The sequence below is a fragment of the Corvus kubaryi genome, unplaced genomic scaffold (genome assembly GCF_017639235.1).
Source record: "Corvus kubaryi isolate FWS band 111438036 unplaced genomic scaffold, C.kubaryi_AGA036_p1.0 37396, whole genome shotgun sequence".
NCBI classification, from domain to species: domain Eukaryota; kingdom Metazoa; phylum Chordata; class Aves; order Passeriformes; family Corvidae; genus Corvus; species Corvus kubaryi.
Window position 1 is genome coordinate 19,519,070 of NW_024581135.1, and position 13,395 is coordinate 19,532,464.

Here is a 13,395-nt window from a genome sequence, read left to right on the forward strand (position 1 = left end):
CAGATAAGTGAGCTTCAATGAAACTTACAGAATACATTCAAAATATGTGAAGCTCTTCTCACGTTTTACTGTCATTCAACTTTTCCATGTCATCAGACTACAACTGCTTCAAATACTGAAGCACTGACTACAATCAGCAGAGATTCAAATAATATACAGTGTTAGTGTCAGCATTCTTCCATTTCTGCACCAAAGTCTTTTTGATAAAAGAGAATATTAAACCCGAATTTTACTCTTAGAGCCACAGCACCAAGAACCATTTACTGTTCCCTTAATGGACGTCATGGTCTTCCCTTTATTTCTGTTGCTATACTTGCACTTACCCCAGTATGGATCACATATTCTTCTACATTGCTGTTTCTTTTTCCTTCCTTCACAGTATATTCTGTTCTTCCTAATATTTCATTGCAGGCATTAATATGCTTCTTTAAAGATTAAATTACAAGAGACAGCAAAGAGGAATGCAAGCAAAACCAATATAATCAATATATGCAGAAGTCCTTACTACTCCACTTATAAGCAAAACAATTGCTTTTTATGTAAACAGACATATTGATCAAGTTGCAGTAGGAGATACAAGGTCAGATTCACAACTATGAAACTGCTGATTTGAACTAACCTACCAGTATAAGAAAAACCATACAAACTGAATATGGTTTAAGATCACCAGAGCAAATCTTCAGCACACAACTAGAGTACATATCAGAAAGAGATGAAGGTACAACACTATAACCCCTATATTTTCCTACTTCACAGGGATCCCTGGAAATTATGTGTGAGATAGAGCATTTCATTGACTACTTACTATGACTGTAACGTTTAAATCCCCATAAACCAGTATTAGGAAAGGACAAAAGGTACTTTAAAGACACCTGTCATTATCTCACGCTCATCCTGAGTTAAACAGTGAAAGACTACGGACTTGTGGGCAGTTTTCCATTTTAGTTTGACCTTAAGGTTTTACCAGTATAAGGTTATATTAGAAGAAAGCTATTCAAAATATCATTCTCTCTGGGATTCAGCTAAGGGCTAGAATAAAAGAATAAAGGATTTTCCATATTCTGGAATACCAAAGAGAACCATTATTATTTTTGAGAATATAAAAGATGTCACAAATGACTGATTTTCACAGGGACACAATTGCACTCCATGCCCTCAATCCTGTGCTGCAGGAGGTGCCTTTTTTTTCCCCCATAGCAAAAGGTAGTTTCTCCTGGGTCACATTTCCAAAACAATGCTAAGGAATCTATCATCCCTGCTGATGTTTCACTGTTTCTAAATATAGAAGGCATAAGGCTATTTCAAGTAAAGTTTTTCATTAAAACATACCATCTAGGAGCCTAATCATATTTTTACAATGTTCCATCCAATTAACTCTTCATTCTAATTGAACTTTTGTGTGCCACTATCCAGTGAGCATGTAAAGTTATTCTTGTAATTGTTTTTATTACTAAGACCTGAATAATAACTGCACTGGAAGCCAGAAATTCCAGTATTTTTATGTAGTCTAGATATTAATTTAAACTTTGATTTTTATGTATGGACATGCACAGATTCTAAATACAAACTTTAAAAGTTATCTCTCTATACGGGAAACACAGTAATACATTAACTGATGCTTGCAACCTACTTACACAGATTTATGATAAAACCATTCCACTATCATAGCAATTGCTACCTAGCTAAGTTCCATCTATTGTTTTCAAAATTTCAAAAGCCAGTAATACATTTTAAAGAACTATTAGTGATATCTAAAAACCAGATAAGCATCTGTAGGGTAGGGAAACTCAGTTCACACACTAAGATTTAATTCTGGTACCAAATCACTAATAGAGAACTAGGTTACAAGATACAAGATGACTGGTATGATTTACAGGGACTATGGGAATTGAAAACCCTTCAGCCCTTCCTTCCTCTTGCTACCTCTCTTCCATGGCATTCCCCTCCCAACTACTGAGCAGGGCTCAACTGTAAGCAGCTCTTAAAATGTGCTTTATGGCTACAGACAACCCAGGAACACAACTGTATTTCATGCAGTTTAACTGAAAATATCTTCATTGGGTTTGATTCATTGTGTATTTGTAAAGAACAGACAAGCAAGCAGACAAGTAAGATGTTGGTTCAGAATACAAGTTCAATTATACCAGTAAATTTTACAGAAAAGAGCATAGAACTAATCCAGTGATTTGGAGAGAAGAGTAAGGAAGAAGAAAAAAATGTGGGTGCATCTTCCAGTGTCTCCAACACAACCTACTCTCCCAGATACGGTCAGTCCGAATGTGCTATATATAGCACAGAGACTCCCATGTCAGATTCCCAAACAGAAGTTTTGCCCTTGATTTAAACACCTACAGGAATAATGCATTTGATAGATTTTTGATACATTGCTGGCACACATGATTGCAGAATCAATCAGTTGACAGTAAGTATTGAGCCTTCTGTACAAAAAATATTTTTAGGGACATGTAACTCATTGCTCATTTTAGAATCCAGTCACAGAACAGAGAGGCCAAAAATAAAGGCAAATTTCTATAAGCAATTTGAATACACTAAATATTGGTTTAGTGGGTTTACCCTAAAAGATAATAAAATATTCCCTCTTAGTTTTAATGCCATTTTGACCTTTATGTCTGCATTCCCCTATCTGCCAAACAAAGCAGAGATCATAACTCCTGTCACTTGTTTTCTTAAACTAAAATAATAAAACACCCCCATCATTAGTGAGGAGCATTAGAGGTAAAGTTTTCCAGAGAACATTATAATTTACATTTTCAGACTACTTAAGTTTGCAAGTCTAATAATCTGTAGAATTTAGTTTAGGTTTATTTAAACTATCTGGAAGAATTCTCTCAGATTCTGGTTTGCAGCTCTTTTAGTATTTGATTTACACAATTTTCCACAGAGGATGGATGACAAAAAGGAATCAACAGTCTTTTCTATCAACTCAAATGCAACATCAAAAAAGAGCTTAGTTTCACACACACATTTGCCAAAATGAGCCCTATTTTCTTTAAATTTGCATTTGTTTTGTGATATGTTAGAAGCAGACTCAAATTCTGCAGCTAGAGTCTGCTCCTTTCCTCAGAAAATTTCTTCAGGTGAAAAAGTGGGAGATGGTTGGAAGGAAGGCTGGTTCTTTTAATCTTATCTAAGCAGTCCTGGAAGGAGTTGCAGCTGAAGATAAGGGACGTCGAGCCACATGCCTTTTTTCCCTTAAGACTTTGTATTGTATATGGGGAATGATCCCATTTCTGTAACACCAATTTTAAGCTACTTCAATTCCAGCACATCTTTACAGGAGATGTTCCTGATATGCACAAATAGGAAGAGAACCAGGCATAGTCATAACATTTAACTGTGACAGTAAAATTAAGGCTACCATCTACTGCCACTGCAACGCCATGTAAAAAAAAAATAAAAGCCATGCTTTCTCTTTGAAGTGACCTTTACTCGTGCTGCCCCTCGTTAAAAGAGTTTAAGGGGAGGAGGTGAAATTTTTCTTCATCTCTGAGGTGACATTTAACAGACCTGGGAAACAGACATTAGCTGTGCTGGACTGCTCAGGAAGGGCTATGGCATGAGTGACTTCTAAAAGCAAATAAAATAGTAATGCATTCAGTACATTTAACATCTCATTCTTTGACAAAGGACTTCTTCCTTCTTGACTTTATCTTCTTCTTGATAGTAACTGTTACTAACAGGGCTGGGACGGACCAAATACTTGACACAGTGAAGACTGTAGCAAAGAAACACAACTCAAAGAATGCTACTTCAAAATCCTTGTAAACTACAAATTCCTCCTGTTTGCATTTGACAGAGTAACTCTGAACCATGCACAGCATGCTTCATAATATACAACGATCAGAACCAGGAGCAAGCACTTACACTTCAGGCAACATCACTTTTTTTCCCCAAAAATTATTTTAAACTCCTTCCACCAGAACTCCATATATTTAGAGTGGGGTACGAAGTTCAACTCCAGGCTAGAGTTCTCAAGAGGTTCTCAAGCCAAAAACACAAAAAGGTCTAAGATCCACTGTTTTGCACCACAGCACAAGTAACAGGCAGGTTGTTCATGTAAGTGGTTGCTGCTTTGTCTAGGTCAGGCTCCATGAGCATGCAGAAAAAAAAAGTATTGCTGTTTGCTAACCTTACTGCATCATCCATCATCTCCCATTTCCCAGTTACAGCTTAGAACCATCATCCCAGGACTCAGCAACCTCTACAGGTATGTGGTAGTTGTTATACGACTCATGGAAGTGAGATTTGAACCATATTTTGAGCAGTCCTGTCCCTCAGCCCGCCCAGCATCTCTAATGTCTACAAACCACTGTGAAACAATTAAAGATGCTCCACATAAAAAAATCACTAATAATATAAAATAAATGTCTTCAGTTGACATGTCCACATAAAAAACTGCCTAGAACAAAAAAAAATGCAATGAAGATGCTTCAGGGTTGTGCTCACAGGTAATAGATGTTTCAATGTTCTCATATTCAGCTAGCATGTATTTGAAGTTCTCAGCTCAACATGCCATCTCAAGAATATAATAAATACAAAACTAAGAAGTTTCTTAACTTTAACTTTTTGAAATGAAAGAACATTCTTTCCCAGTTATGACACCTTCATCAGCACTACCACCTCACTCTTGAAAAGCAGTTTTATCAGGGAAAAAAAGATTTTCTGAAAATGTGAGCAATAAATGCAGTTAATTAAAGAAGCGGAGAAGGAGGAGTTAAGCTACCTTTGGATCCAGAAAAAGACAGAAAAGATGAGCTTGTGATTTGCTCACGTTGGAAAGCTTCTTAAATGAATTTTGTTTAACTAGTATTCTATCTTTACACATTCCTTTGAATTTGATTATTCTTTTCTGAAGGTCTTTGTACTCTGAAATGATCCAAAACAGAATTCATTTTAACCATGAAAATATTACAGAATATTAATAGTCACTAACAGAGCATAGAAAAACTAATTTACTACTATTTGATGCTCTCTAAGTAATGTTTTTACTTCCCCTTTCCATCAGGTGAAGATATGGTTAACATAATGAAATGCAATACAGCCTTAGACATTTACTGTGTATGCAGTATCCAAAGCTCAGTTAAAAATACCTTTGTAAAGAGAGTGTAGAAATCTATTGTTCAAAAACCCACTTTATTTTCCACACTGCAGAAAAACTGAAGATTTTCAAGAGGTTTTCAGAAAAGGTCTGTCATATGACAGTAACTCTAAAAAGGTCTAAGATCTTATAAAAAGAAGAAGTACATGCAAAGGGCACCCATATTCTAAGCAGACAAGGACACCTAACAAACTCTCTCTCTCAGTCGTTCCAATAGGCGAGGCTATTCATACAAGAGATCTTTTTCGTTTCCCCTTTTGCTCTACTTCAAGGACACCTCTGGCAGCCCATACCACATTACAGGCCAGGTAGGAGGATAAATCAGCTATTTCCATCTCGACATTTCTGATCCATAGGTAATGCCCAATGCCCAAATAGACCATTCAAAAGAAAAAGAAAACTACAAAAACACCTACCATATTACATGTTTTGGTCTCTTTTTGAACCAAAGTGGCTATAGTGATAGCACTGTTACTCCTACATAACATCAATTTCCTGAGGTTTTAAAAGAAGCTGTTAGCTGTAGTACTGATATTAATAGCCTTGCTCTATCAGTCATCTCTCAGCAAACCTCCGCAGCTCTGCAGCAATGACCGCGCAACCTCCATACTTGAGTCAAGGCTGACACCCCGTGGACATACCTTGTAACTGATTTTTTTTTCCCCACCTGATTTTCTAAGAACTGAGATGCCACACTGAGATTCTACTCCAGACCTCTGCAGGACCCTTCTGAAAAACATCTGAAAAGATTCAGTTGTTCAGGAACATATATAAGACAAAAATAAATCAGCTGAAAACTCACATTATGTATAAAATTACTTGTTTTCTTAAAAACCTCTGACAAGTCAGATGTTTTGTAGCACTACACACAAGCATTTAACAAATTAAGAATCCTGGAAGCTTTAAAAAATTTAGACAATCTAGTCCTACCTCTCTAATCGTTACAGTTAATAGATGATAATACCAGAAGTAGAGTAGAAAGACACTTTGATATTAAAGCTCTGTGGTAGGTAAACTACTTCAGAAATGGACATCTATTTTCTGTATTTCCACATAATCCTGTTTACAAGGATTACAAACTGTAAGTATGGTATTAGATTCAAGTATTAGTGATTATTTAGAAACTGAAGTATTAATACACACTTCTAGCCATTAACTTTCAATCTAACACCAAGGGAAATAATTTTTTGTGGAAGTAGAATACACAATACATGTAAAATGACCCCCATACATTTTAAAAATAACACTATGTCTCTTGCTTCATTTATTTCAAAAGCATCAATACTATGACAAGTCGATTTTGATTGGGGGAGTATCACTAAATTTAACCGAGAGATAAGTAAGTCAGGCACATGTTGGTGAAATACTGCAAAACAGAAAAGTTCACATTATTCTTCCTCAAAGACATCAGCTATTATGATTTTGTCCATGCATGGTTCCTAAAGGAACCAATATTTGTCTTCACTACAAAAACATGTTATACTGCACTGAATGTGTCACATCACTGTTGTGAATACTTAAAGACACAGCCTCCTTCCCTCAGCTTCATGCTGCAGACTGTATCCCCTCACTCCTGCAGAGTATTTTATGGCTATGTCAGATGCTTAAGCAATTTTGTAAGTCAGCTGCAGTAGGAACCAAGTCTGTACTTCAGAAAGCCACTAGCCATTTTGTCCTTCACACTATTTATTGTCTCCTGTCCTGGGGAAGTATTCCTCTCAGGTTAAATGGACTTCGGCCTTTCGAGTTCAGGAAACCTTTACAGGAGATGCCAATAAGAACCAAGCTGGTAGCCCTGAGGAGTTTACTGGTTGTACGCAGAGGTGCTGCAGCAGTTTCAGCTCTGTGTACCAGCTCAGTAACAACTGGCAATCAAATGCTGCCATTGAAAAGCTGCAGGTGCCAAGCCCTGGCATGGAGCTGGCGAGGCAAGGCCAACACAGCCCGCACCGACAGGGCGAGTACCCCCCTCGGGCCTGCCTGCTCACTTTGCTTGGGAGGTCTACTGCGATTCAGCCGCCACCAAGCGTCATTTTATCACCCACCTATCTTAAAGCACCTTCTTAACCACCTTCTGTAATGCCTCTACTCAAGTCCTGCAAGAGTTGGATACAAAATCTGGTACTAAGCTTAAAGACATTTTTTAAGGCAAAAAAGCAAAATTCAGCAGAGACTTGGTGCTCCACATATTTAAGAATAAAGATGATTAAACACTGCCTACTGCCATCAGTTGTATCTGTGCAATGACATTCAATAATAATTGCATACCTTTAAGCTTTTAACTCACCAAGCCATATTACAGAATCCTGCAGCTAATGTGTGCCTACACATAAAAATGTATCTATGCACTGTGCTACAGGAACACCAAAAGGAAAGAGCTGTTTGAACACCATAAAAATTAATAGATAGAGTTCCTCCTAACATGACTCCACAAAAATGCTGTTCATGTTTGTTACGGGTTCGGGAGGATGCCCACACACAGAAAATTCAAGACAAAGTTAGAATTGCAAAGCAAGTCAATTTTATTAGTTGCATTAGCAATAAATACACACCAACCCCTGGATGTTGGAGAAGCCACCGAGCAGGAGAAGGAGATAGAGCATGGTTCCTGAGCGGGAGGGGCAGGACAGCAGCAGTCCTTCAGGGTGTCTCCTGGATGAAAATGGCGTGCATCATGTCGTCCTTCCCCTCCACCCCAGGACCACACTTTATATCTCCTCCTCAGGAGTGGCCAGTTTCAACATCATCTCGTGCAGGGCCAATGCACAAGATGAGGTCACATCGGCCCATGATCACACCTCCATGCCAACAGCGGCTCTACTATGTATTGTTTCTCCTTTCCGAGGATGAATCCAGGTGACCGATACATATTTTCATTTCTAGAAGTTAGTCCCACTAACTAACAATAAAGTCCTCTTCTGCATTATCTTGTCAATGTGCACAGCTGTGGACCAAATATGTCAGGCCTCAGACCCGTCTCCTATCCCTGACATGACATTCTACAAGTTTTCATTTAGACATCATAGAATAGTTTGCATTGGAAGGGACCTTTAAAAGTCACCTAGTCCAACCCCCTGCAATGCACAGGGACGTCTTCAACCAGATCAGGTTGCTCAAAGCTTCATCCAACCTGACCTTGAATGTTTCCACAGATGATACATCTACCACCTCTCTGAACAACCTGTTCAAGTGTTTTATCATCCTCATTGTAAAGAACATCTTCCATATATGTAATCTACCCTCTTTCAGTCTAAAACCATTACCCCTTGTCCTATTCCAACAGGCCCTGCTAAAAATTCTGTGCCCATCTTTCTCATAGGCCCTCTTCAAATACTGAAAGGCCATCATGAAATCTCCCTTGAGCCTGCTCTTCTCCAGGCCAAACAACCTCAACTCTCTCAGCCTTTAAACATATGCTTACACATACCTTTTTTAAAACCTCTGAATGAGGTAGAGTTTTACTAGTTTATGAGCATGAAGACCTGCCCCTGACTACACTAGCACAGCATTTAACCACAAGCAAATGCTATGTGATAGGGCTGATATTTCACTGAGGGCTCACCGAGGGGTTTGTGAAGAGCTACAAATACCCACTGACATCGAGATGCCTACCAGCATTCATGCCAAGCTGTAAATAATGGCACCAATTCTGTCAGGAGCAGCTTTGACCAGCTGCATCCCCAGGGCAGGGGGAACAGGGAGTCCCAGATGGGATAGCAGAGCTGGGCCTCTCCTCCCATTGCCCACAGCAAGGGAGACAGGCTGGGAGCAGCCCCTTGCCCAGGGTATCAGGCACCAGTATGGGACAGGACAGTATGGGACACCAGTATACCCAGACAGGGCTGTGGTAGAGCCAATGATCTGCTCTTGCACCACTAGGGGTAAGGCTGATGGCCTCAGTTTGAGATGAAACAGAGCCCTCAGGTGCCAGGGGTATGGGTGGGGGTGTCAGCTGAGGCTGGTCAGGATCATTAAAGGTTCAGAGAGCTAGTTTACAAGCACAATTACTGCTCTGAGCTCATGCATATTACAAACAGTTTAAAAATAGGTCAAAAGATAAAATTCTAACATTTATGCAAGTTTAGAGTTACATTGACAACAGTAGCTGTAAGATAAATGCGTGCCTCTTTACAGCACTATAAGTAATTGCGTCTCTGAAAAACAAAATCTATTCCCAGCATGACAAGGATCACAACTTTAGAACTGTATAGAACATGCCTTTTCCTACTAAATCTCTGTCATTTGCTAAATACGGTGTATGTACTACATACAGCAACATGCTTTAACTAGCTGATTATATTTCCAGCAGAATTATTCCTCTTAAAATTATTAGAAAATATCTTCTCAAAATGTGCTAGGTGAGATTCATGCATTTGCTATTTATTGTACCTTCCTTAAAAATGTATGTGCTTCCACTCATTAAAAACGTAATTACTGTATTTTTAAAAAAGTTTTGTATTGTTAACTACAGTTATCAACATGAAAATCAGGCAGGTGGAAGAAAATAATTATGCAAGGTGTACTGTACAATCAGAACCAACTGACGTGTAACAACAAATTTAAAATAATTACTTGTCAAATACATTTTCATTGGCACCAACATAGCAAATCAAATTAAATCTTCAAGAAATAATTAATTTTAAAAGTATTCTTGATCTAGTTAAATGTTCAATAGCATCAAATGTTAAATCAAATATTTAGTATGTTAAAACTGTAGCTGTACTATTTTATTAGCATGCTTTCATTCTCTTGTTAGGCTAAATGCTACAAATACTTTTGAAAATAACTTACTTATGTATAGATATATTAACACACTTAGACTGTAAGATGGAAAATATCTCTCGGTGAGGGAAACTGAAAATGAAAAAAGAACTATTAGAATAAAAGTAGAAATAAGCAAATACCTTAAAAACTAAACAAAAGCTTTGATACTGATTGATATTGCATGCAGATTATGAGTATTCGCTTACCACCAAAATGCTCAGAGTGAGTTTTTGGCTGCATTGTCTCGAGATAAAATAGGAAAGTACTGAAGACAGCCTCCTCCCTTTTATGCCTTGTTAGAGTTTTTTCTTGCCACACCTCCTGAAAAACATTGCAGAAGAGCAGTATTAAAAAAGAGGGAAATGGAGAGCCACACTCATACCAGCTGCAAAAGAAAAAGACGTGTTTACTACTCCAGTCTCAAAGAATCATTAAAATCTGTTGGGAACTACACAAAGAGTAAGTCCTTGCCATCAAAGCCTTAGCTTACAGCATTTTCTGTGACAGTGGGTTTAGATGAAAACAGTTGATTTGCTTTGATCAGCTCTTTCAGACTACATGCTCAAGATTTGTACCAAAAAGCAAAGACAAAATTCTAATTTTGCTGGAATCAATAGTTCTGCAACTACCTTCAGGTACACCAAGGTTCCAATATTATTTTTATAAGGCTGTGCTATTAGACAATAATTATTCATATAGAACAATCAGGAGATGTTGCAGAACGTAAGTCCATATTAAAAAAAAATTTAAACTGTACCTCAAAAGTTGACAAACAGAAGTCAATTTGTCAAGACTACTTAACCATACTTAACTGACTGCTCAGTTGAATCCTGAGCTGTCAAATTCACTAAACACATTTTGCAGTCACAAGGTGAAATAGTGAAATACAGGTTTTCATTTTTTCTTTCTTGAGATACAATCCTCAGTAAAGTTCTGATTTTTTTGAATTTTCTTGTTCAATTACTTTAATTATTTGAACTTTTGAACTGTTTTTCCCAAAATTCACATATGTGGTACAACTTATGGGACTGTGAACCACATTCTTTACATCATATAACATTGCTCTTTAGTATCAGGATTCAAAATATTGTAAATGGTGTGCTTTCATTATTTTACAAGTTCAAGTCAGGTAGGTTTTTGTTTCTTCTGGGCACTTAGGTCATGTACTGACACGTATAGTATAATGAAGTAAATCCTCTCGAAATACCATCACACCATGATGCAGCCAGGTTAAATGGTCAAGACTATCTTGAGGCCATGAAACACCAGAAGTTTGTGTGAAATGAGTGTATTTTTAACAGTTCACAGCAGACTTGATATGTGAATTATTCACACTGAGGTGGTAAAAAATGCAAACATACTTCAGGAGCATCCTGTCAAGCTCTTTGGGACCAAAAAAATTACCATCAGAGCAGAGGAAAATTGAAGGCATGGTCTGTCTGCTTCTTGCTGCTCCCAAAACTGGCTTCCCTGGTGGTTCAGTATTCCTTTAGCATATAGAAATATTCAGATGGTGTTTTGCCAGATATGCTGGCTGATGAATACTCCATATCCAGTGATGTTTCAGGCTTGTAGGACAGCTGAATGGCTAGTCATGACTCTATCACATTCTAGTGACATGATATCATGCTAGAGACATTAGTTACTCCATCTTAAGAGAAATTACTCAAGGCTTCTCAACTAGGTATTGAATTTTGTTAAACAGTGGATGAAGGGATCACAGTTGAGCCAGACCAGTCACAAGAGTTTGTGTAAAGGGGGTACCCATACACAGATGGGAGGGACAGATGAAGAAGAGAGCTCTGGGAAAGAAGTTTGGAACTGTCAGGCTTGCTGCTACTTTTGCCTATTAGGAAGCAATAGTGAGAGCTGTTGCTGACACAAGAGGTCATGCTACACCACAGCAAGTGGCATCTAAGCCCCAGTTCTTCACTCATAGTCCCTTCAAAGTAGTGCCCTTGCAGCCTCATCTCATGTAGCTCTGAAGCTGTCACCACTTATGCAATGGTAATGCCACCAACAAAGGCGTATAAATATCACTTATTTTTCCTTTCCTAAAAGTGCTTAAACGCACTCAACTGCAAAAAGATCTTGCAGGTCTTTCTTCATGATGCCTTTCCTCATGGTTCTAAAATGATAAGGAATTCCCTTTGATTGAGTATAACCAATTTAGATGTGATTTTAAATAGCTCTCATACACCCCTTTATTCTTTGAAAAAAAGTATTAGACCTCATTTTAAAGATTTGAAATACTGAGATCAGACAGCTGAGAACTCTTGGATTTCAAACAGTGATGGAAAAAATCCAAAGATCTGAATATGCAGCTCTATCTGTGATCTCAGCTTCAGTTAGTGCAATCATAACATAGCCTTATATTCATGTCGGTCTTTGACTCCTGCAAAGATTATCAGTCGTAGTGTTGGAAGCATATATGAGGTAGGATCGCTGGGCCCAACTTAGTCAACTAAGTACAGAAGTCTGTAGTGTCATCTCCCAGAGATGTAAAAGATAATTAAATATGTTTACATATTAGTGGAATGGAAATGCAATTAACTGTGTGCTGACACATCCAATGTCTAGATTCCTTAAGAAAAATACAATACTTTTTTACTCCTCGACAAAAAAATTAAATTTCAGCAGTAAATTTGTAACACTTAAATGACAACATGAATGTTGCTAGGCATAGGTTTTAAGGCATTTATTTTATTTTAAAAATATATACAGTATAATGCCATTAAAATATTAAATAAGCACTTAGGAAAGCTTTTGGTAAATGAGGCAACAATTGCTGTTAATTTTCATTTTTAAGAGTTATCTCGGATGTATCAGGGCATACATATTTTACATTGGTATCATTCAGGTTTTGATAAGCTGTCACTATCAGAATAGTGCAGGTATTTAGACTATCACAAGTTCAGAAGACTGCAAGTCTAGAAGTGTACTGTGTTATGTCACAAACCTGGAATTCTGGACAGAATAACACCATGCATCCCACGCAAACAGGCATAAAAATGTGGAGGCCTCACTAAGCTTTTAAAGTTGTACCTGGCCAAGAAAAAAAAGCAAAAAATTTGTCCTGAAGGTAAACATTATTCATCAATAAAAGGAAATAGCCTGAAGCTAGGAACTTGCTACTAAATATGCAAGCAGAATAGTTACTTTATTAAGAGAATATTTGCCAGCTATGTTTTGAGGTAGGAATTAGCAGTGAAAACAAAAGAATGGCAATGTTTTGCTTATGGGAGGCATACAATCCCAACCATAAATAACATGTTTTTTCTTGCTAAAATTAGATTTTTTTCTCAGTAAGATTTAGGGGCTATGGGAGATTTATTATACCTATTTCAGTTAAACACCATATTATTTGTGTTCCTAAGTGGCAAGGTATTGCCTTTTCATTCCTTGCCTTAATCAAAATCTGAATATGACAGTCTAAGCACAGAAAAATCAAAGCGGCTGAAGAGAAATAAACATCAATTCTTTCCAGCCCTGAAAGAAGATTCTTTCTTAGC